A 26146-nucleotide genomic window follows, 5' to 3' on the forward strand; every position below is an offset into this window, starting at 1 on the left:
AACACGATTTGATCAGATCTATATTCATCGGTTTGCATGTGAAGTTAATTTTGATGGCCCAATCATAGTATGTTTAACAACTGAATTTGTCAGCCACAATCAATCATACATATTGTGTGCGGCCCAATCATAGAAGAACATTTAATCAAATTGTCGGTCATTGAAATCACACTTTGATATTGGCACAATCATAGTTGTCTGTCGTGTGTTTGTTTTGGCCTATATTGACCGACCCACTAACTTTACGGCCCAATAATCGTTTGAGTTAATAAAGGTGCCGCCCATTCACATTTAAGGTCCAATGAATGTTTTTTTTTAAAAAATGTGTGTTAGTTGTTGTCGGCCATTTATAAGTTTGAAGTGTTTGTTTGTGAGGTCAAGTGTCATTGCAGCCATATCACTATATTTGATTCAGCTCATCCATTGGTTCAAATTGTCGGCTCAATTCCAGGTTAAACAAGCGGCCCAAGTCATAGCCCATGATTATTTCATTTTGTTTGAGACCCAAAATGTTGACGGGAGATTGAAGTTCGGGACTCATTTGATCTAGTACATTAGTTTCAGATGGCAAAGTCATTTGAAAGGGTCAAGGTTGTTTGAAAGTGAATTCTGTGTCATACGATTTAAATCCCAGTTCGAATCAAGTTCAGTTCGCACGGCGTGTCAATCTACAGTTCGCACAGTCTGTCAACCTTTAGTCCGCACAAAAAATATTCACCAGTTCGAGTATTTTGTTTCAGTTGTTTGATAGTGTTTAAACTGATTCAGTGTTTGTTTGTTTTGTGTGATTCAAGGTAATTCGAGATATTCAAGGTTTGAAGATTAAAGTGAGAGATTCAAGAAACATTGTGAAGATGTCGGATTTTGGCGAAGAGTTTTACAACACGTTTTATAACGCATTTACTTTAGAAGATACACCAATTACTCCAAAGAATGCTACTAAAGTGATATCAGAAAGTTTGAGTTACGACAATGTGTACGGAAACCATCAGAGACCTCCAAAGCTCATGAATATCGAAGATTATCATTGGTGGTTTGAAAGATTTGAAAATTGGGTGCAAGCTTATGCGTATGATAGCTGGATTTGTTTGACTTTGGGATATGTAAAACCAAGAAATGAAAGACGTGAATTGATCACATTGAAAGACTTCACAGCTGATGATAAGAGAGAGCATTCAACAGAACTAAGAATGAAAACTCTACTTCAACAATCTATCAGAGAGGATATTTTCTCACTGCTTCAGTATGGTGAAACATCTTAGTCAATTTGGGAAGCATTAAAAGTGAAAGCTGAAGGAGGGAAAGATATCAAGAAAAACAAAATTTCGTTGTTGAAAAAAGAGTTTGACATGTTTAGCTGCATGAAGAATGAAACAGTTCGTCAAATGATTGAACGTTTCTGTCACTTAAAGATTGAGCTGGAGAGATTCGAAATTAACAAAGAAAGAGAAGAGATGGTAGATAAACTGGTTGAAGCTTTACCTCATGAAGATGATTGGAAAACATATGTGATTGTGTTGAAAAATGATGCTAATTTTGACAAACTGACTTTGGATCAATTGATAGAGAAGATAGAGGGGCATGATCTGTTGATTCAAAAACAAAACAAGATGTCAAGTTCTAACTATCAACAAAATGTTGGTTTGTACTATCGAAGAGGGTTGTTACAAAACAATGAGTCTTCAAGAATCAATGAGTCTCCAAGAATCAAAACGGGTTTTACGGCAGAAAAGACCAATGACACACCAAAGAATACATCTTCAAGTTATGATCCGGGATATCATGCATCATCTGCATCTGGATCATCAAATGCAAATTCCAACTCTGATTGGAAGAACTCTCCATTGCTAAACAATGAATTTGCTCAACAGCATATGAGTTTCTTAGCCTCCATTCTGGTATCTTACGAAGGGTTAATCGCAGGAAAGATCGGAAATCCTAACATGACGAAAGAGGATTACGATCAGGTGGATCCAGAAGAAATGGAACTGATGGATATTCGTTGGTTCATGGCAAGTGTCATTCGAAGAGCACAACGATTCATGGAGATCACTGGTAGAAGATGTTTGGAAGGACCTGAAACGAAGATGGGTTTTGACAAGAACAAAGTAACTTGCTTCAAATGTAAAGAGAAAGGTCACTTCAAAAGAGAATGTCCAAACAACAGAGCTGATGAAAGTGTAAATCCGTTTCGTGAGGATTATTACAAAAAGGCAATATATCACAAGAACACTGATCAGCCAATCAGAAAACAAATTGATGGAGGTTCATCTAAAGAGAAGAGAGCTGCTTTGTCATTTTGTGATCAAAATGTGGATAGTATAGATGATGATTATGAATCTATGGTTCAAACTCTTGATTGGAAAGAGGGGTTGATGGAGGCAAAGTCACCTGGTTTAATCATCTATGATGATGAAGGTTATGATTGGAGTCAACATGACGAAGAGGTTGCTGAAGTGGAAGTTAAGGCAATGACTGCTGAAATAACACTTACTCGTGAAGAAAGACATGCACGCCTAAGATTGGATGATGTATATGATGCTTACAAAGAAGCTACACGAGCAGGCAGGTGGAGCAAAGAAAAAGAATGCTATGTTGATCCTCAAGGAAACCCAACGGTTGATCCGAAGACAATTGACCTTGATGCATTAGTTGCGGCAATACATACTGTGAGTGTTTGGTGCAAAGGCCTTAGGGAGATTCCAAGGTACAAAGAGCAGGTTGAAGAAGGTATTCGGAAGGTGATATTTGCTAGTCTGGAGAAGAAAAAGAAGAAGACAGTTGAAGAAATTGTGACTGAGAGTGAGAAGATGGTGAATGAAGTGAAGAAGGTTGAAGAGAAAAATGAGGAAGTTGTTGAAGAGAAAACGCAAGTCGTTGAAGAAGATCAGATTCAGAAAGCAGAGGAAACCACAGTGTCAGTCACTGAGGTAATTTTTCAAACTGATACTTCTGATAAAATTGATAATGTAGCTAAACAACAATGCCAGAAATGCATGGAAACGTGCAGTTCTTGTATTGAAAAAGATGAAAAACTCAACAACAGAGACATTGAATTCACTAAAATAGAAAAAATTTTCAAAGAAAAATGTCATGAGATGATTGAAAATGAAAAGTTTTTGAAACAAGAAAATGAAAAATTGAAACAAAAATGTGATGATCTTGAAACAGAAAACAAGTTTTTAAAAGAAAAATGTTCAGCTGTTTGCAACGAATGTGTTCCAAAAGACATCAAAATTCAAGAGTTGCAAAAAGAATATGATGTAATGAAATTGTCATATGAAACTGTAAAAGAAGCATATGAAACTTTAAAAAGTAAAGTCAAAAGTCTAGATGATAGATTGTGTGCTTGTCAAAGAAACACTAAATTTCTTGAAGCTAGGTTTGAAGATAAACAAAGAGTGTTAAACCAATATATTGATGATGTTGCTAAGCTTAAATAAGAATTGGCAGACAAAGAAAAGTTGGTCAATAAATTGCAAAGCCATCATTCATCTTCATATATTCTGGAACGTATTTTCAACATCACACCCGATGAGAAAGAGTCTGAAAAGAACAAAAAAGGAATAGGGTCTGAATACCATCAAGTTCCACCACCGTTGGAGAATAATTATACATTCTATGATGGCGAAAAAGTGGAAAAAGTAATCAACATGGTTGACCAGTTACCCGATAACATCGATGTGACTTACACCAAATCTGATGATATCAATGATTCAGAGGTGGTAGGTAAGGTTGTTGAAAGTGTTTTCAAAGAAGAGTCGGTTGATACAGGTAAATCTGAATCACAAGATGAAAATGAAGGAAATTTTCATGATGGATATCTGAAAAACACAAAATCCAAGAAAAATTTGAATGATGATTCAAAGGGATTGGTTTATACCATGATTGGATCAGACAAATTATTCTTAGATGTTGTATTCCCGATTCAGAATGTGATTTCAGAGAAAATTGACAAAGTTTTCAAGATGGTTGAAATTGAGAAATCTGAAATATCGAAGTTTGCTGGTAAAGGTCACAAAACTTTTTATAACAAACCGGGTGTCAAAAAGAAGAACATGAAGGCTGGGTTGGGTTATAAAAGGAAACAAAATTAGAAGAAAAATGTGACGCCAAATTATCAAGAAAAAATGAGTTTTGTTCAAGGAAAGAGTTTAGCTGAAGAAAAAGAACTCAAAATGAGGCAGTCTAATGTTGAGTTTGAGGCACAAAAGAAAAAGCAACAACCACAGGTCAAAGATGTGTCCATGAGAACATGTTTCAAATGTGATCAAAAAGGACATCTTGCATAAAAGTGTCCAAATCTAAAACCTGTGGATGTTGATCAAACGAAGGTTGATGCTGAGAAACAAAAATCTGAGAATGTGAGACAAAGGTCAACCAGATTTGATTCAAAACAAACTTGGAGGTACAACACAAACAAGTTTGCTTCGAATCAAAATTGGAAATCAAACCCGAACAGGTTTGATTCAAGACAGACCTAGAATTCTCATACACCCAGATTCAGAACAACACAAAGTTGGAAAACATCAGTTGATATGACAAAACCCCAAGAATTTTGGAAACCTAAAAATGTTGTTCAAAATCTAGGTGCTCAAAAAGATTCACATTTTTACAAACGAGGAACACCAAAAGGTCAGACATGGTCTGTTAAGAAATGTGTTGATTTGATAAAAGATGAGAATGTTGGAATGAAAACTGAGAAACAAAAACAAATTTGGAAACTAAAAACTGAAACAATAAGTTCGACTTCTGAGGTGAAAACGTCTGAGGATTCAATTTCAATTGATTATGATGCAAATTTTCCACCACTCAAGGCTGAAAACTTTAAGATTCAGGTTGCTAGAGTCAAGGTTACACCCAAGGCTGATGAGGCTTGGGTGGACACAATGTTTGATTAAACAATTTGAATTGCCGGAGCTTCCTTTATCGCGAAGCATGAATCGGCATCTTTAGTGAATGAAAATTATTGTGTAGTATTTGATAAAGTTTGAATGTGCAGGTGCTCAAGAATACTAAAGATTGTGAGATTGAAAGTTGGAGCAACCTGGCATATGAAGAGGAGGCAGAGGCTGCTGGACCCTGGTTTGGTTGAACAGGGAGTTTATTGTGTTTTCTGTACATAAATAAACAATATTTCAAAAACTCTAATAATTAGAAAATCAAAAACCAAAAATATGTTTTCGTTTGTTAAAATTTGAAAAACCAAAAATATGTGTGTTTTTAATTTTTGTCAAAAATAGAAAATTTCAAAAATATATGTGTTGATTGAATACGCCGAAACCCTCACGGCTGCACAAACATGATTACTTTCACCAGATTGAAAAACGGTTTTCAAACTGTAAAAATCAATGTGTTGTAAATCATGGGGGTACTTTATGTTAGTTTTTCTGTAATTCGGTACACGAGAAGCAGAAAATGGATGGAGAGACAAAGCTATCTACATCGGTTTGTCAAATTTCTTTTAATGGTTTTGCATTTTAGGGGGAGAAATATTGTCAGAAAATACAAAAACATTAGAAAATTTGAAAAATACAAAAACATGATAAAATTAAAAAATTTGAGTTGTTGTGTAAAAAGAGAAAATGATAGTACATCAGTAGACAGTTACAGTATGCTAAAGAAATGTAATGATTAAATAGCGTTAAACAGTCTCACTGATGATATGTCGATAGGTTTTTATACACTTAGTAAACTTTTTCGGGATATAAACCTAAATTCAAACACTTGCTTATTTCGTGGGGAACACTACTTGGATATATAGGTAACCCCTGAAATCTCGTTTGAAAGGTCTCGTATTCTGATATACTAGGTTTTCATACTCAATGATGTCTTGGGTATTATTCCGGGACTTCTGCTGAATGGAAGTTCTGACCTAGTCCTTGGATAATACTTTCACCAAATGCTTGAAACATAGCTTAAACCCTCAGCATGCAGATGAAACAATAAAATTGATAGTCGCTGCTGTTGTAACTAAAAGATCCTCTAAAGGGGACATACTGAAAAGTCGAAACTGATATCTCTCTGCGCATACGGAAGTATCGACCTGAGATCCCTCAGTCCTCGCATACCTAATTTATGTACAGATATCATTGTAGTATAATTACCTGTAAGACTGAATATTGAGATTCTGGATACGGGAGTATATTCAAGAGGTGGGACACATGATTGAGTTAAGTTTCTTAAAACATCTAATTCGTATCCTGAATCAGTTGAAATTTGTATGAAAATTTAAGTGGATCAGTATATCGACAATCTAAGTGAATTGTTTAGTTCTTAATGTGTAATTAAGCTCAACGGTACTTGTGACTTGTCAAAAACTGATATGATCCTCTGACGCATACTCAAACAAAAATATTACCTGTAAATATGTTTGTACATATTTCTTTACTGCTTTATATTTTCAGAAAATACAAAAAGATTTTGATTTCTGCTTTATTTTTGATAAATCGATGTCTGAGTTGTTGAGTTTCAAAATCTAAGAAAGCTGATTGTGTTTCTAAAAATAAAACAAGTTCATTAATTTGACACTTGATTTAAAATCAAAAATTTCAAAAACAGTTTGTGATATCTCCAAGGTCATTAGTTTGGACTTGGACGATTAACTGTGAGGGAGTTGGATTCTTTAACGCTGCCATATCTGTAAAGTTAGTTGATAGGGGGAGTGGATTAGAGAATTTGATTGAATGTTCAAAACGTTGTTACTTGTAAATGTCTGAGTGTTGCAGATGTTATACCAGACTACGATCCCGAAAGCCGAGTCTAAGGGGGAGTCTGAAGACGAGCTCAACACATACAGAAGCGTGCAAGGAGCCAGGTATCGTTCCTGAAAGAGCTTGTAACCGGAAAGAAAGGTGTCGATCCCAAAGCACGAAAGCTTGACGAGAGGGGGAGCCTGATGAAGAAAAGAGTTTATACAAAAAGGAGAAGCTGAAGCTGAAAACAGATCCACGGGGATTCTGTTTGAGCAAAAGAGAGTCTACGTTGATGAAGACATGTTAAAGCTTCAAGAAGACTCAAAGAGAGAGAGAAAGACAAGACGCTACGAGATTGACTGCGGCAATATCCAAGGGGGAGTCTGTTAGTACATTCATGTCTATAGCCTTCGTCAATCCGAGCCGTAGCGAGAAACAGAAGAAAATGAGTTGTTATATTAGTGATAACTAGACAAAAGGTTGTCAAGGTGGCATAATTGTAATTAATGAGAAATCTCATTAAATGCCTTTGACTATAAATAGGGAGCTTTATGTTTAGTTTAGGATTTTTTTGCTACATTTTGTCATTTGGAGCTTTCTAGATCTAGAGAGAGAATCTAGAGAGAGAAAGTGTTGTCATTTTGATTCAAGGTACTTGACATTATCAAATATGATATAGAATCACGTTTATATTACATCACGTGTGTTAGGTCGCGTTCGTGTATGGATTCCGCACGTTATACGTACATTTCGCAATTGTTTCGGATTCAAAACCGGTCCAACAAGTTGTTCGTGCTCAGCCTTTGTCTTTGAATAAATCAAAATGTCGTCGATAAATACAATCACGAACTTATCCAAGTACGGCTTGCAAAGTCTATTCATCAAATCCATAAAGACTGCAGGTGCGTTTGTCAAACCAAACGGCATAACTAGGAACTCGTAGTGTCCATAGCGAGTTCTAAAGGCTGTCTTCGGGATACTTTCCTCCTGTATCCTTAGCTGATGGTATCCAGATCGAAGGTCGATCTTAGAGTAAAATCTTGAACCTTGCAGTTGGTCGAATAAATCATCGATCCTTGGCAGAGGGTATCTATTCTTGATCGTCAGCTTATTTAACTCCCGGTAGTCGATGCACATATGGAAACTACCGTCCTTCTTCTTGACGAACAGGACCGGAGCTCCCCAAGGCGAGAAGCTTGGTCGGATAAATCCTTTGTCTAACATCTCTTGAAGTTGTGTCGACAATTCCTGCATCTCAGACGGGGCAAGTCGATAAGGTGCCTTAGCCACAGGTGCGGCGCCTGGAACTAAGTCGATGCGGAACTCCACTTGCCTCTGATGCGGCAATCCAGGCAAGTCCTCTGGGAAGACTTCTGGATATTCCCTCACGACAGGGATGTCTTCGATTTTCGGCTCAGCAGCTTTCTTGTCCACAATGTGTGCCAGAAAGGCAGCACATCCCTTCTGCAAACACTTTCGCGCTTTCAGGCAGCTGATAATTCTTGTCGGCGTATCACGCTTCTCTCCATGAACCACAATTGTTTCGCCATCTTTGGTTGGGATACGAACGACCTTTTCGTGACAAACTATCTCAGCCTTGTTGCCTGATAACCAATCCATTCCTACCACCACGTCGAAGCCTCCCAACTGGACTGGTAGTAGATCCAAAGCAAACTCACGCTCTCCCAATTCGATTACACAACCTCTGATAACTTCATTGGCTTCTACCAACCTCCCATTAGCCAATTCGATTGAGTAGGGAATATCTAACTTACTAGCGGCTAACCCAAGCATATTCTTAAACTCTAATGATACGAAGCTATAGTCGGCACCAGTATCAAATAAAACGGATGCATTGCGTTGGTTTACAGGGAACGTACCAGTAACGACATTGGGATCCTGGCACGCTTCCCTTGCTTCAATATTGAACACTCTTCCACGGGCTTGGTTCAATTCTGGGCAGTTCCTCTTATAGTGCCCAACATCACCAAAGTTAATGTATCCAGGTCTTTGCCCGTTTCCACCTCCATTCCCAGCTTGATTATTCCTCTGGTTACGATTCACAGCGCCCGCTTGATTCGCATTGTTACCCCGATTCCCATTACCTCCATTGTTTCCTTGTGGGCGATTTCCATTTCCACCCCGGTTATTGTTTCTGTTTCCAAATCCTCCTTGGCCTCCCTGGCCAACAGTGGCCCAACAAGAATCCTTCAAGTGGCCAGGTTTCCCACACGCTTCACACACTTTCAAACCACACCGGCCAGAATGGTGACGCTGGCAGGTGTTGCACTTGGGTTGGGTGCCCATATATCCCTTTCCTTTCTTCCCACTACCAGCTGCAACCTGAGCTGGCGCGCTTGACTCTCCTTTCTTGACAACCCCACTAGTGCCTTGTTTGAAGTTCGAGAACTTCTGTTTGTTACCTCCTGATGACTCGACGTGAGTCTCCTTCTTCTTTGGCTCAGTGTCAGAAAACTTGTCTAGGCGGATAGCCTCCTCAGTGAGAGCCACGCTCAGATCAATCGCCTCAGTGATTGTTGCAGGCTTGGATGAGGTCACCATACTTATGATTTGAGGAGCTAATCCCCAAATGAAGCGCTCAATCCGCTTGAATTCTGGAGTGACCATATAAGGTACCACATGCGATAAGTCATGAAACCTCTGAACATACTCTGCGATCTTTGGACCTTCCATCTTCAAATGCCAGAATTCAGTTTCCAACCTTTGGATTTCAGCGCGAGAGCAATACTTTTTACGCATAAGCTCTTTCAGTTCGGTCCATGTCATTGCGTAGGCTGCGGCTTCTCCAAGAGTCTACACTTGCAAATTCCACCAGGACAGGGCTCCATCCAAGAATAGCCCAGAAATGTAGGTGACTTGCTGGTCTGGTGCACACTTGCTCATGCAGAGAACAGATTCCGTCTTCTTGGCCCAACGAACAAAAGCGACAGCACCTCCGGTGCCATCAAAGTTGACAGGCTTGCAGTCTAGAAACTGCTTGTAGGTGCACCCTGCACATATGTTACAACATGAATGGCATTAGCATCTTTGCTAGAGATATCCAATTGTATCATGGTATGTCTCAATGACTTAGAATTACCATGAGGTGGATTGTTGTTGCCAGTATTGCCAGAATTACTTCCACTAGTCCCTCATAGAGAGGCGGCGTACTGTGCGATGGCAGCAGCGATGACTTGCTGAAGCTCTGCCTCATTGGTAGGCATCGACGTTTGACGTCTCGGCGGCATCTTCCAAAAGATGAGTTCACGTGGGTCAGGCCATAGTAAAGCGTACGTATATAATGATAGTAATAGTACATAACATCTCATGTTATAAACATATCAATCACACAACATCCCATGTTACAATCATATCAAGCACACAACATCCCATGTCACAATCATATCAATCACACAACATCCCATGTCGTAAAACATAAATAATCAATCAAACATCATATATGATGAGAATACTGCGATTGCCATATATCGAGACCACATAGTAAGGTGTGCAGGTACATAATAGTGTCATACATCATCATCGACTAAGGGCTACATCACCCCAGTCCAAAAGAATATCAAATCAGTGTCAATACATCCATATACATGTCAACAAAAGTCAGAATCAGAATGTAGTCTCCAAAAATGCTGTGCGGTCAAAGCAATCGTTGTCTTCTCACCAACGTCCACCCGTACGGTACTGAAGAGCTCTACACTGATGGCGGTGGAGGAGGGGGAAAATGGGTGTAGAGCAAACGACGCAAATGGAGCCAGTCCTCCTCCATGGCTCTCTGGGTACGCAACCAAGAAGCAACCTGCTGCTCTAGTGCCAAAAGGCGTGCAGCATAGTCCGATGGTAAAGGTCGAGGGTGCTGCGAAGAAGTAGGGTGGGTCTGACCCTGACACTGGCACGGCGGTGGCTGAGATCTCTCAAGCTCCTGAATGCACCGTGTGAGTGCCTCGTGCTGGACAACAAATGACATAAGTACATCCTCAATAGAATACCCCATGTGGAAGGGATGGTAGGGGTCGGTCGGTGGCATAACAGGCGGTGACGACCAAAGGAATGGCTCACTGGCTGGACGAAAAGTGGTACAGAGAATGGAGAAATAGGGGGAATAGCAGTGGAAAACTGTGGTACCACTGGGATAGATGTCGGTACGTGTCCAAAAGGATGAGCCGAGGAACCCTCTCCAGGTCGAGCTGGAGGTGTGAGCTGAGGGAACGAAAAAGAGGAATCGATGTGACGTGCATCAGAGGTATGTGGGGGAACAGGTGGGAGCTCATCATCAGCGTCAATCCACCCATTCTAGGTGTGCGCATACCTGGGATCAATGTGGGTCGCGAATAGTGCATGCTCGGGCTCCAGGGGAACAGGATCAGGTAGGGGAGCAACAATAGGGTCGACGGGTGCATCGATGAAAGGGGCATCAACAGGTCAGCAGCAACAACATGGTCACCCTCTAATAGTGGAGCATCAACCGGGTGATCATCAATGGGTAGGTCAGCAATCACGGGATCAACAATGGGTATACCAGCATGAACATGGTCATGCTCAAACGCAGGGTCTAGAGCGGCTACCGGCTCGGGGGCCATGGCAGGCTCGGGGTCATCAAATGCCATCTCAAAATCAAAAGCAGGGTCAATGGGATCAACGGGGTCAACTGGGTCAACCGGGTCCTCCATAGGCTGATCCAGTAGTATAAACTCTATGTCCTGATCTGGGTCGAATCTAGGGGGAAAGACAGGATCGGAATCCTCCTCAATATCGTGCTCGAAAGCAAAGCTCGGGCCAGGGGCAACAGAGGATGCCCTATCAGGATCTGAATCATGAGAAAAGTGCTGCGCACTCTGAATATGCGATGGTGCGGAGGCCACAGACTCGAAAGAGTCTGGGACCGGTGAGTGTGCAGGTGACTCCTCAGCGGGAGCATCTGTGAGTAACAGAAGATCACCAGCAGCTAGAAGGGCCTCGCCCTAAACATCATCCTCTAGGGGCTCATCATTAAATAGATCGACGTTGTCGTCAGCGTCGGCGTCGAAGATTATATCAAGAGCAGGGTATGAAGCAAGTGGTATCGGGGCAAGGATCTCTACTAGCGGTAGGTCCCCAGCAACAGGGCCATCAGCGAGCTCAACAGCATCATCAGGTAACGCAAAGGGCTGGAAGTCGGTGCTAGTAACATCTGAAGTGTGAACCTCGTGCTCCGAAGACTCTAAGTCGTCTGATACAATGGGTCTAGGGCCCGTGGTGTCCGAATCACATACGCACAAACATGACGTATGGCACTGGTGAGTCATGATGCCTGTAATTCAAACACAAATATGCACAAATAATCAGTCATGCAATCAGGTAAACACATTAGTCACCAATCAAGCAATCAAATAATTCTCCTAGTCCCACTAGCCTCCCAGCCTCCCAGACTGCTCTTCCTAGTCCCACTAGCCAATTCTCCCAGCCTCTCAGACTGCTCTTCCAGGTCTCACTAGCCAATTCTCCCAGCCTCTCAGACTGCTCTTCCTAGTCCCACTAGACAACTACCTCGGTCTCCCTGACCGAGCCTCGACCTCCCAGACCGAGCCTCAGCCTCCCAGACTGAGCCTAGAAATTAATAAATAAAACGTGCTCAACATTTGTTTGTAAAAACATTTTGGATCTGGACTTAAGTGGTATGCAGTGTAAAAATGTTTTCATGAGAGCCCTGGTGATCATAGTCTAGTCTCGAGAAGGAATCCTAGTTCGCTATGATCAGAGCTCTGATACCAAGCTGTCACACCCTGGATTTGCGGAAGCGTGGTTAACTTTGGGTGTGACTTCTTAATACCATAACTTAACCATAACAAGCTATATGAAATAAAAACCATGCAAGATCATCCATAGGATTAAGTTTTAAAACATAAGTAACACAACATTGTCTTAAGGCGTTGACTCATGCAACGGTTACTACAACCTGATAACATAAAAACATTGTTTGAAAGACACAACACCAACATGAAATAAACGCAGTTTAAGGACTGTGACTCGTTCAGGTAAAAGTCACATCCCCTAAACATGGATGACCTCGAAACTCTTATGCAGCGGGAAAACGTAGCATACCGCGCCAGATCTTTAATTCCCTGAAATACATGTAAGTTGAAAAATCAACAATAATGTTGAGCGAGTTCATGTGTAAGTAAGTAAGTAAAACCTTTGTATGTATAAAATCCTGGTATGTAGCAAATAAGGAAAAAGAGATCACCAATGGTTTGCAAGGCCATTGATATGTGTGAAGTGCAAGTAGGAAGACTCAAACCTAGCAGATTTATGCGTTGGGTACAAAGTCACCCCGAGGTCCGTTATGCTGGGCCTGGGGCTGGGCTAGCTACACCTAGATAGATCTACCGCTCCTGCCCCTCGGTCCTACCCTGAGGATTAATGGCCTCAAGTTTCCGCCTACCCACTCACATGATCTAAATAATGACCCTCCTTATGCTAACCATACCATGTAAGAAATATTCGTAATCATAGTAATATGTATTTCTCCCCCGCAGTTTAGAAAACTGAAAACAGTTAAAAGAAAAGGGGGACATGAACTCACAGTGGTGCGTCTCTACCAAGTATATCTCCTGATCAAGCAGCTGTGCGACGACCTACACGTACTAACTCTATTAGACGGACGGCCGTGCCTTAGCTTTATGGTTTATGTTTTTGGGAAATAGTTAGACAACTATTTCGTTTTTGCATTTTGTAAATACTTGATAATTATTTTCCTTCCCAAGGATGGGGGATTTAATACATGCGCGTTCGTAAAATTCGAAATATATTATCAAGTCTCACTTAACATATATTTTATTTCTAACTCCAAAATATAAATATTTTTCCCTAAAAATATTATACTTTAATACATATGATTTTTCCCAAAATAATACCTTGACAAAAAAATACGCGTTCATAAATATTTCTTAAGATGCGTAAGTTACGTTTTAAAGATCGCATGGTAATAATAATTACCGGTGTAACTTAAATAATTATTGTGAAGGCGTTCGTATTATTTTGGAGTCGTTAACACGGTAATATTATTTTTACCCTAAAAATAATATTTGAATATTTCACAAAATAATCATAAAGATTCACACAAGTGTTGTTGTGAAAATATATACTAAATATATATTTATCAAGTTTTATTTTGTGAAAATCCCACCTCCGATATTTTGTAAATAAAGTCGTGGCGAAATTTACATGTTGAATACAAGTCAAAAATACATTTGTAACACTTGTGATGAAAATACTTTTAAGTGTTAGGTTTTTAGAAAAATTTCGCCAGAGTTTCCCCTGCAACTGGAGGTGGCCACGCTTTCAAGCGTATCATTTTCTTTTATAATTCGAATCAACAATTTTCTCATTCAACCAAAACAATATGTAAAGCATCAAACTAGTCAAAATATATAAAAATCGCATAAATTACAGGAACTTGTGGTTTATCCAAAAATACGTAGTAATCCCATTACTTTTAGTGGATCTTTATATAAATCAACTTCGTTTCTTGAAAGTCTTGTTTTTAAAGAAATTCCATCTTTACAACTTCTTGTAAAATTTGACAAAACTAGTTCCTTGTCGAAATTTAGTGTTACACAAGTGTCTACACACTTGTATGTTTAAAAATCATTCTTGTTCGTGTAAGATCCGGTTTTAGAAAATATGATTTCTTTGACACTTGGTCCTTTAAAAATACCGTTTGTAGATCCGTAGATCTACTAGTTTTGAACACTATTTCATAAGTAAAATCGATTTTACACAAGTTCATGTTTAGTGTGTGGTAGAGTTTCATCACTTAACCCTTTTTACACTTAAACAAACTCTATGTCATGTTTCAGGAACATGACCAATCCGGGTTAGATGATGATCCGAGCTACCACAATATAGATCAGCACTAAATAATCACCACAAGACAAGTTTTAAAAGATTTACACAACATCATAGCTTTTAACCAACATCTTTAACATTTTTAGTAGACTTTTACATATCATCTTGCAAGTTCATGAGTTTTAACCGTCATATATCGTTTTAACCACTTTGTAATAGATCGAGAGTGCGTTTATAGTAACTTACTACTAGCTCGAGGCTAAGGAAGAATCTTGTCGAAGAATGAGTGGATAAAAGCAATGAGAAGAGGTCCTTCACGTTCCGAATGCACCAAGCTCCTTTGTGTGAGATCTCTAACACTTGTATGCTCTTGAAATTACATGATCAAAGCTCGACGATGGATGGATGGTTGAAGGGGGGTTCGGCCGAGAGCTTGGGAGTGAGGGAGAGAGTGTGTGTTGTGATGTTTGTTAAGTGAAAGTTATGGTGTGCTAAGTGTTGATCTTATAGGCAAATGGTATGGTCATTAACCAAGAGATTATGTGCTAGCTAGATATCAAGCAAGCTTGATTAATTTAATCACAAAAAGTACAAGGGTGTCCCCCTAGGGGACGAGTTCGGTTGGGGGGGGGGGGGTTACCCGGTTGGTTTTCAACTAAACGTTAAGTATTAGTTAAGTTAAGTTAAGTTTAACTCGGTTACTAGTGTGTTATGCGTTACAGTGGGTGTTAGGGTATTCGGGGACCCTAACTGGCTCAGAAAAAGATAAACAATGTTAATGGCAATATTTTTATGTTCCGGGTAAAGTCCGGTTGTTCGGTTGGATAGTGATCCGTTAAAGCGCTTAACAAAGCTTTAAAGTGTCGTTATTATTATTTTTAGTAACACAACTTATTCCTGACACTTTGGAAAGTGTCTAGTAATATTTTTCTCATGTTTTGGCACTTTATTAGTTAACCAAATGCTGAATTTTTAGTTAAAGTGCTGAATTTTGTACTTAGAGTACGTTTTAGGCACATCCGGTCACTATAACTTATACCTAGTGACGCAGTTCTACAACCCTCGTATCCCTACATTCACTACTAGTGTAGTAACTATCTCTGGCTCATACAGGCCTTAGAGGCAGTGCCTGCCTCGTGCTAGCTATGACAGCACGTTCAATAGGTTATCCGTTCATTGTGCCACTGTGCTTTTGGTGCATCAAGGTTGTCACTAAGGTGCTGTAAGCAAAACATGGAGTGACAGCAAGTAAAGTATGATGCAAGTAAGTGTACGTATAAGAATTCAAGTAGCAGTTTATCCATAACTTCAAGTAAGCACAGTAATTAAGCAGTAATTAATTATTAATTAAGTCGTACGGATACCTGATTTAGTGAGGGTTGTCACACATTCCAAGCATACACAACGGTGCTAGAGATCATACAAGCAAGCCCGGTGCATTCGGAAACTCAAGAACCTCTCTAGATTTCTTTTATCCACCTTGTTTACGCCTTGATCCTTCCCTAGCCTCGAGCTAGTAGTAAGTGCTTCTAAACATCCTATTGATCTTGTTTAAAGTGGTTAATAAGAGATTTAATGGTTAAAATTTAAGAACACACAAGATCAAAACATAAAGTCTTGAAAGAATGATGAACTAGATGGATAAAGAGTAACTAGTGGTGTAAATCTTATGAAACTTGTCTAGTTGTGATTATTTTATGTTGTTTGTTGCTAGTAGTGGGATGGATCATCATCTAACCACACTATATCATGTTCATGGAACATGAACTAGTGATATGTTAAGTGTAAAAGTTGTAAGATGATGAACCCTTCCACCCATGAACATGAACTTGTGTAAAAGTGATTTTTCTTGTAAAATAGAGTTCTAAACTAGTAGATCTAAAGATCTACAAGTGGTTTTTCAGAAGAACCAAGTGTAAGATGCAAGTCTTGTTTAAAACCCGGATCTTACATACACTAAAAGCATTTTAGTGAATAAACAAGTGTGTAAACACTTGTGTAACAAGAAGATTTAACAAAGAAACATTTTTGAAAATCCTGATTAGAAGTTGTAAAGCTTCAAGTTCTTTAAAAACAAAGTCTTTAAGAAACTGAACATGTTTTTAAAGATAACGAAACCTACTAAATATGTTAGAAAGTTACTACATATTTTTACAAGACTTACAAGTTCATGAGTTTGCGATTTATACTTATTTTGACAAGTTTGATGTTTAAATGATGTATGTTGATGAATGATAAATTGATTGGTTGTATTTTTAAAAGAAAATGATACGCTTGTAAGCGTGGCCACCTCCAGTCACAGAGGAAACTCTGGTGAAATTTTTCTAGAAGTATAACACTTAGAAATATTTTTGGTGACATGTGTTTATAAATGTATTTTTAACTTGTTTTCAAAATATGAATTTCGCCATGATTTTTATTACAAAATAACCAAGTGTCGGAGGTGGATTTTCGTAAATGAAAACTTGTTAAATATATATTTCATAATAAAATGCTTGTGTGATTACGTGATTATTTTGTGAACTAGAGATATATTATTTTTAGGGTAAAAATAATATTACTTGGAAATATCATGAAAATACGACTCCAAAATAATACCAACGCCCTCACAAATAAATATTTAAGTTACGTCGGTATTGTTTTTACAACGCGAACTCTAAAATGTAACTTGCGTATTTTCGGAAAAATACTCTTAAATGTGTATCTTGATAAAGTATTATTTTGGAAATTGTATAAGGTAAAATATAATATTTTTGGGAAAAATATGTATATTTTGAAAGTAAAATGTTTTAGACTAGTGATTAAAATATATTTTCAAGTGGGACTTAAAATATATTTTCGGAATTATAAAGCATACATGTATTAAAAACCCCCATCCTTGGGAAGGGAACACGAATACGAATACTCGAGAAGTACTAATACAGAAATATTGTATAAACAATTATTTCAAAACTAAATACAATTATTATAACTTGGAATAATACCATAATCGTAACTCAAAAACATACATACTAAGACAAGGCACGACCCGTTCGTCTAATAGACGTTAGACCATTGTAGGTAGTCGTGTTTGCCGCGGAAATTTGGGTTACAAGTACGAAGACGCAATACTGTGAGTTCATGTCCCCCTTTTCTCTTAACTGTTTTCAGTTTTTATACTTCGGGGGTGGAATACATGTTACAATGATTATGGATACTTTTATACATGGTAGCTTAAGGAGGGTTACTACTTAGATCATGTGAGTGGGTAGGAGAAAACTGAGGCCATTAATCCTCGTTGTAGGACCGAGGGACATTAGTGATAGATCTATTTAGGTGTAGCGAGCCCCACTCCTGAGTCTGCTGAGTGAACCAGGTGGTGACTAAGTGCCCAACGCATAAATCCGCTAGGTTTGAGTCTTCCTGCATCACTTCACACATATCATTGGCTTTGCAACCTGATGGTGATCTCTTTTTCCTTAATTGCTACATACCAGGGACTTTTATACATACTTACAACATTTTCAAAGGTTTATACATACTCACTTTAACATGGACTCGCTCAACTTTATGTTGATTTTTCAAACTACATGTATTTCAGGAAATTGGTAAATGGATCTAGCGGGCGTTGGAGTTTCTAGCTGCGTTGTGAATAAAGATGTCATCCAAGTCATTAGGGCTTAGGAGACGTATCTTAATCCTGGACGAGATACGTGGTCCTAAACTCGGGTTTGTTTTAAAATCTTTTGTTGAGTCTTTTTGAACTCTTTAAAACACGTTATGGTTTGTAACTTAAAGTTGGTATCGACATTTCAGAAAATTATGTTGTATTACTTTTTAATCTAAATTAATGGATGTACATCTACTGGTTTTATCATATAGTGTTGTTATGATCGTATGCAATGGTATTGAGAAGTCACACCAAAATAATCCACGCTTCCGCTGTGACAACCCGAGTTTTCAAGGTCTCTACTCGATTTAACCTCGTACTTATTTGTAAGTGTGTTTTGTGAATACTGATGTGCAATACATGTGTGGTGTAAATGTGTATGTGTAAATGTGTATGAATGTTATGTATATATTGGTTGGGTTATTGGATTGTATAAATGAAATCAAATGTTGGAGTCTAGCTGAAAACCCACCCATCCACGAAAACACTTGAAGTGTTTTCGTCCATCATGGGTCCAGCGAAAACAAGAAGCGGGCTTGGCCCAAGTGACGATTAGATATAGCTTTGTTAGAACTGTTACGCGAGAAAACAATCATTCGGCAAACCCTAGAGTCTCTTTGTGTGTGAAGGCATTACCAATTCCCTCAAACACTCTCCAGAGATCAATTGTTCTTTCGATTGCGGTTAGTTCGTACGGTTGTTTCTTGATCATGACTTTTGAATAGATCTTTACATGTTCGGTTACGTGCTTATATCCGATTAACAAGTTCTGTGAATTGATATTACATGTTCGTGATTAGGATGTAAATGCTTTGAATCCCGTGATTTGTTGTGGGTAATGATTTTATGAATGATATGCGTTCATGCTAATCATATGCTGATTGAATTATGATTTTGGTCTCACAATGATTTGGCAGTTATATGTTATATATATCGATGATTTGATTTAATGGTTTTTGTCGAAAATTGATCATGCACTGTAAGTGATGATTAGGGTATTTGTTAACTACTGTGATGATGATGATTAGTGTTGAGGTTCAACGAAAACACTCCCCCTTGCAATGAAAACACACCTCAACGAAATCCAAAGGGATTTCGTCACCAATGTGTTTTCGGCCCAAGTAAGGGATTTCGGCCCATAGGTCTTTTCGGCCCATAGGTTTTCGGCCCAAAGTGTTTTCGGCCAAGGGATTCCGGGCCCAAGTGTTTTCGCCACAAGGTTGTTTTCGGCCCATATAGTGATTTCGGCCCAATGAAGGATTTCGGCCACATAGGGATTTCGCCATATAGTGTTTTCGTCCACTTTGTGATTGCGTTGATTTAATTGTACAGTGAACACTAATAAGTTAAGGATATTAACTCTGTTAGATGGTTAACCTTGTTATATATGGACGGTGTTAAGTATGCCAAGTATGTTATGCATGCTAACTGGATTACGTTAACTATGTTATGAATGTTAAACTCATTATACATGATAACTCTGTTATGACACACTGACTAAGATAAGTGGGTTAACTCAACTATACATGTTAGTTCTTTTGATCCTAGTTAACACTGTTAGCACAGTTTAGTATATCAAGACTGTTATTGGATAACCATGGTTAGTGCAAACTGTGAAGGACAATAATATGAAGCATGAACTGCATGATTTTGATTAATTGCTTATGTGACATATAATAAGTGTTTGGACACACTCCGTGACATAATTGCATGTGAAATTTTACCAACATGTACTGATTGAATATACGTGCATACTATAGGACGTGATTGATTTACTTTGAGCTCTTACTTAGCATACCGAGCAAACCAAGGTGAGTTCACACAGCCAAGGCATGGGGTTCCCGGGTGGGAATGGGATTGGATGACTTATTGTATATACTCAGATGGTAGAACCTAACAATAAGATACGGCTAGACTAGTAACACTTATTGAACTGATCTTCGCACACCTGCCAAGGGTTGGCCGCGATATTATGACTGACTTCGCACACCTGCCATAGGAAGGCCGCGAACTAAATGTACTAATCTTCGCACACCTGCCTGGGAGGCCGCGATACAAATAAACCTAGTCTAGAATACTTGGGAAAAACATCCCCTAATATCTTCGCATACCTGCCTGGGAGGCCGCGATGGAAACTAATACGATACATGACATAACGAACGAACATACTACTACTCGCACTATACTATTACTGAACTATCAACTGTGAACTCGCTCAACTAGTTGTTGACCCTCTGCTGCATGCCTTGCAGGACCTTAGGTACTTATGGAGCTTGCACAAGGAGGAGCGGGTCGTTGTGGAGCATGGATCGTGGATGCCATGTTAAAACGTTTACACAATCAAACTTAACATTACTTTGGTTTACATTTACATACTTTGGATTTTCATTATTACGCTTCCGCTATTGATACTGTGTTTGGTTTAGAACATCAATTGTATTGAATTGGATTTTACAAACTATCTTATTTATATTATGCTATGTTCAATATGATTGATGGCTTGATCCTGGTCATGTCACGCCTCCAAGCGGTGGTACTCCGCGTGTGGATTTTGGGGGTGTGACAGATTGGTATCAGAGCCATTGGTTATAGAGAACTTGGTTTTAATATGGGAAAAACGTATTTATTAAAACCAGACTATAACCAGAACAGTGCTCTCAACGATCCACAACGACGCTTCGCTCCACGTGCAAGACTCAACATACTAGGTAATAAGGTTTATGTTTATTACCTGCTTGCCAGAACTATATAGAACTTTGCTCGTAGTATGCTAGATTTACATTGCCTATTATACGTCATTACATGAGAATACCTATGTGCTTACACTCTTCTGTCATCGCACTACTCGCGAACCTTTCTCACTTATGCTACTTTTACTATGAAGATCATGTCTGGACGTGTGAACATGACTCAAGCCCAGTTGACGGCACTTATCAATGAACGATTAGCTGCGGCACTTGCAGCTGCACCAGCAGGTAGTATACCCTGTAGAGGGGATACACACTAGGATCTTTGAATCCTACATTCCTAAATCAACCCTTGTATTTAACATTGTCCTATTCTATGCACAATAGGTCAAAACGCTCCACAACCTGTCTGCACATTCAAGAACTTCATGGACTGTCGTCCAAGCACTTTCAGTGGCACCGAGGGGGCAGTGGGACTCCTCCATTGGTTTGAAAAGCTCGAGTCGGTATTTGAGATGTGTGAATGCCCTGAGGCTCGCAGGGTCAAGTACGCCACTGGCACGTTGGAAGGGATTGCGCTAACCTGGTGGAACGCGCAAGTTCAGATCCTAGGGTTGGCAGCTGCTAACGCCACACCTTGGGAAGATTTCAAGGAACTGATCAAACGAGAATACTGCACGCGTGATGACATCCACAAGTTGGAGGATGAGTTATACCACTTGAAGATGACGGGGTCAGAGATTGAGGCTTACACGAAACGGTCAAATGAACTGGCCATCTTGTGTCCAACGATGGTGGACCCTCCAGTTAAGCGCATTGAGTTGTATCTCAAGGGGCTTGCGCCAGAGATTCAGAGCCACGTGACGTCGGCTAACCTCAACAACATCCAAGACATTCAGCGTCTTGTTCATCGACTCACCGATCAGGCAGTGGAACAGAACAAGCTGCCAAAACGCATCAGTGCTACCACTACTGCTGTCACTACTTCCGCTACTCCCAGTGACAACAAGAGAAAATGGGAGGGGGATTCCAGCAAGGGATCAGTTTCTGTTCAGTCTCAAGCACAGCAGCGCAAGACAAATGATTACCAGAGTCCGAAACAGCAATCATCAGGCAGTCAGGGACATGGTGGATATCGGGGAATTCACCCATGGTGTAGTAGGTGCAACAAACACCACAGTGGAAGATGTCGCAGGGAACGCTGTCAAAGATGCCTCAAGATGGGTCATGAGGCTAAGGATTGTAGAAGCTCACGGCCAGCAAACCAGAACCAGCAACTCCCACCGCCAGCTCCACAGAACCAGCAGCAGCAGCCACAGCGTGGAAACCGGGGATGTTTCCAGTGTGGGGCTGAAGGCCACTTCAAACGTGATTGCCCTCAATTGAACCAGAACCAGAATCGCAACAACAACAATAACCAGGGCAACGGAAACAACAACAACAACGGGGGAAACAACAACAACAATAATGGCAACGAAGCTCGGGGTCGTGCTTTTGTGCTAGGTCGGGGCGACGCAATGAATGATCCCAATGTGGTTATGGGTAAGTTTCTTCTCGACGATATTTATGTTACTGTCTTATTTGATTCGGGTGCTGATACAAGTTATATGTCCTTGAAAATGAGTAAATTGTTAAAACGTACACCAACACCCCAAAACACCAAACATGTCGTAGAGTTAGCGAATGGTAAAAGTGTAGAAGCCGCACATGTAGTCAAGGGTTGTAGCATCGTTTTAGCTGGTCAGACCTTCTCGATTGATCTTATACCCATAGTTTTGGGTAGTTTCGACGTCATCATCGGTATGGATTGGTTATCCCAACATCACGCAGAGATTTTATGCAAGGAAAAGATCATTCGTATTCCTCGCTCTAGTCAAGAACCTCTCGAAGTTCAAGGCGACAAGAGTGGTGCTGTGGTTGGCATCATCTCTTTCTTAAAGGCGCAGAAATGTTTACGAAAGGGGCACACTGCAATTCTGGCACTTGTCACTGATGCATCAGCAAAGGAAAAGGAGCTGGAGGATATTCCAGTTGTACGTGACTTTCCCCAGGTGTTTCCTGAAGATTTACCCGGTTTACCGCCTCACCGCCAAGTCGAATTCCAGATTGAGTTAGCTCCTGGAGCAGCACCAGTAGCTCGCGCACCGTATCGTTTAGCTCCAACTGAACTGGAAGAACTTTCAAAGCAGCTACAAGAGTTCTTGGATAAGGGCTTTATTCGTCCAAGCTCATCGCCTTGGGGAGCTCCAGTACTTTTCGTGAAAAAGAAGGATGGCACTTTCAGGATGTGCATCGACTACCGTGAACTGAACAAGGTGACAGTGAAGAACCGTTATCCTCTTCCGCATATAGACGACTTATTCGACCAGTTGCAGGGGTCGAGTTACTACTCCAAATAGACTTGAGGTCAGGGTATCATCAGCTGAGAGTCCGGGATGAGGACGTCTCTAAAACCACTTTCAGAACTCGCTACGGTCACTACGAGTTTCTTGTCATGCCATTTGGGTTAACGAACGCGCCTGCCGTATTTATGGACCTTATGAACAGGGTGTGCAAACCCTATCTAGACAAGTTCGTCATTGTCTTCATCGACGACATTCTGATCTACTCCAAGAGTCAGGAGGAACACGAGCAGCACTTACGTCTCATCTTGGAACTTCTTCGAAAGGAACAACTGTACGCCAAGTTTTCAAAATGCGACTTCTGGCTTCATGAAGTCCACTTCCTAGGCCATGTGGTGAACAAGGATGGGATTCATGTCGATCCATCCAAGGTAGATTCGATCAGGAACTGGCCTGCACCGCGTACACCGACAAAAATACGCCAATTCTTGGGTTTGGCGGGGTACTACAGACGATTCATCAAAGACTTTTCCAAGATTGCACAGCCGCTTACTATGTTGACACAGAAAGGTGTTACCTATCGTTGGGGTAATACACAAGAAACTGCTTTTCAGTACCTGAAGGATAGACTATGCAGCGCACCTATTCTCTCATTGCCAGAGGGCACGGATGATTTTGTGGTCTATTGTGACGCATCGATACAGGGGCTTGGTTGTGTTTTGATGCAGCGGGATAAAGTTATTGCCTACGCTTCTCGTCAACTCAAGATTCACGAACGAAACTACACGACGCACGATCTAGAACTGGGAGCTGTTGTTTTCGCGCTTAAGATATGGCGACACTACCTGTACGGTACCAAGTGCACGATTTACATCGATCACAGGAGTCTCGAGCATATCCTTAAGCAAAAGGATTTGAACATGCGTCAACGAAGATGGGTTGAACTCCTGAACGATTACGAATGCGCTATTAAGTACCATCCAGGCAAGGCCAATGTTGTGGCTGATGCCCTCAGTCGGAAAGATACTACACCTAGACGTGTACGAGCTTTGCAACTCACTATTCAGTCTAGTCTTCCTGCACAGATACGAACTGCTCAGATAGAAGCATTAAAACCCGAAAACGTCAAGGCTGAAGCCTTACGCGGCTCAAGGCAACAAATGGAACAAAAGGAAGACGGCGCCTACTATGTAACAGGGCGTATTTGGGTCCCACTTTATGGCGGTTTACGAGAGCTTGTAATGGACGAAGCTCACAAGTCCCGCTACTCGGTACATCCAGGGTCGGATAAAATGTATCACGACATCAGAACTACATACTGGTGGCCTAGCATGAAAGCCCACATCGCTACTTACGTCGACAAGTGTTTGACATGTGCAAAAGTCAAAGTGGAATATCAGAAACCAGCGGGCCTACTTCAGCAACCCAAGATACCACAATGGAAATGGGAAGAAATTTCCATGGATTTTGTTACAGGCCTACCCAGATCCCAGCGTGGGAATGATACCATATGGGTGATTGTGGATCGACTCACCAAGTCTGCACACTTCCTGGCTATAAAGGAAACGGATAAGTTCTCCACTCTCGCAGACGTTTATCTTAAAGAAGTCATTTCGAGGCACGGGGTGCCCACCTCTATCATTTCGGATCGGGATGCACGATTCACGTCAGAGCTATGGCAAGCGATGCATAAATCTTTCGGCTCACGATTAGACATGAGCACAGCGTATCATCCTCAGACGGATGGGCAGTCTGAGCGAATGATCCAAACTCTTGAAGACATGCTTCGGGCATGTGTTATTGATTTCGGCAACGGCTGGGAAAAGCATCTCCCTTTGGTGGAGTTCTCTTACAATAACAGTTATCACACCAGCATACAAGCCGCTCCATTCGAGGCATTGTACGAGCATAAATGCCGGTCACCTCTCTGTTGGGCAGAGGTGGGGGATAGTCAGATCACGGGTCCGAAGATTGTAGTAGACGCCACAGAAAAGATTGCACAAATACGACAACGCATGGCGGCAGCACGCGACCGTCAGAAAGCCTACGCGGATAAGCGTAGGAAGCCACTGGAATTTCAGGTCGGGGACCGGGTTTTACTTAAAGTCTCACCCTGGAAGGGTGTGGTTCGCTTTGGCAAACGGGGCAAACTAAATCCGCGGTATGTCGGACCGTTCGAAATCGTTGAGAAAATAGGCAAAGTGGCCTACAAGCTAAACCTACCAGCTGAACTCGGTGCAGTTCACAATATATTTCACGTGTCGAATCTGAAGAAGTGCCTGTCAGATGAGACCCTCATAGTTCCTTTTAAGGAACTCACTATCGACGAGCGGTTGCAGTTCATCGAGGAGCCAGTTGAAATCACGGACCGGGATGTTAAGGTCCTCAAAAACAAGAGAATCCCTCTTGTTCGAGTTCGTTGGAACTCTCGTCGTGGCCCAGAGTACACCTGGGAACGCGAAGACCAGATGACAGAAAAGTATCCCCAGTTATTCGAAACCAATACAACCACTACTAAGGCCGAAGCTACTACTGCGGAATTTCGGGACGAAATTCCAGATCAACGGGGGGAGGATGTGACACCCCGGGAAAACCAGTAAACGATACAACTTATCTAGCTTCCTCAGTAACCGCATGCTAAATTTCGGGACGAAATTTCTTTTAAGTTGGGGATAATGTGACAACCCGAGTTTTCAAGGTCTCTACTCGATTTAACCTCGTACTTATTTGTAAGTGTGTTTGTTGAATACTGATGTGCAATACATGTGTGGTGTAAATGTGTATGTGTAAATGTGTATGAATGTTATGTATATATTGGTTGGGTTATTGGATTGTATAAATGAAATCAAATGTTGGAGTCTAGCTGAAAACCCACCCATCCACGAAAACACTTGAAGTGTTTTCGTCCATCATGGGTCCAGCGAAAACAAG

Source organism: Helianthus annuus, chromosome 3, assembly GCF_002127325.2.
Source record: "Helianthus annuus cultivar XRQ/B chromosome 3, HanXRQr2.0-SUNRISE, whole genome shotgun sequence".
Lineage (NCBI taxonomy): Eukaryota > Viridiplantae > Streptophyta > Magnoliopsida > Asterales > Asteraceae > Helianthus > Helianthus annuus.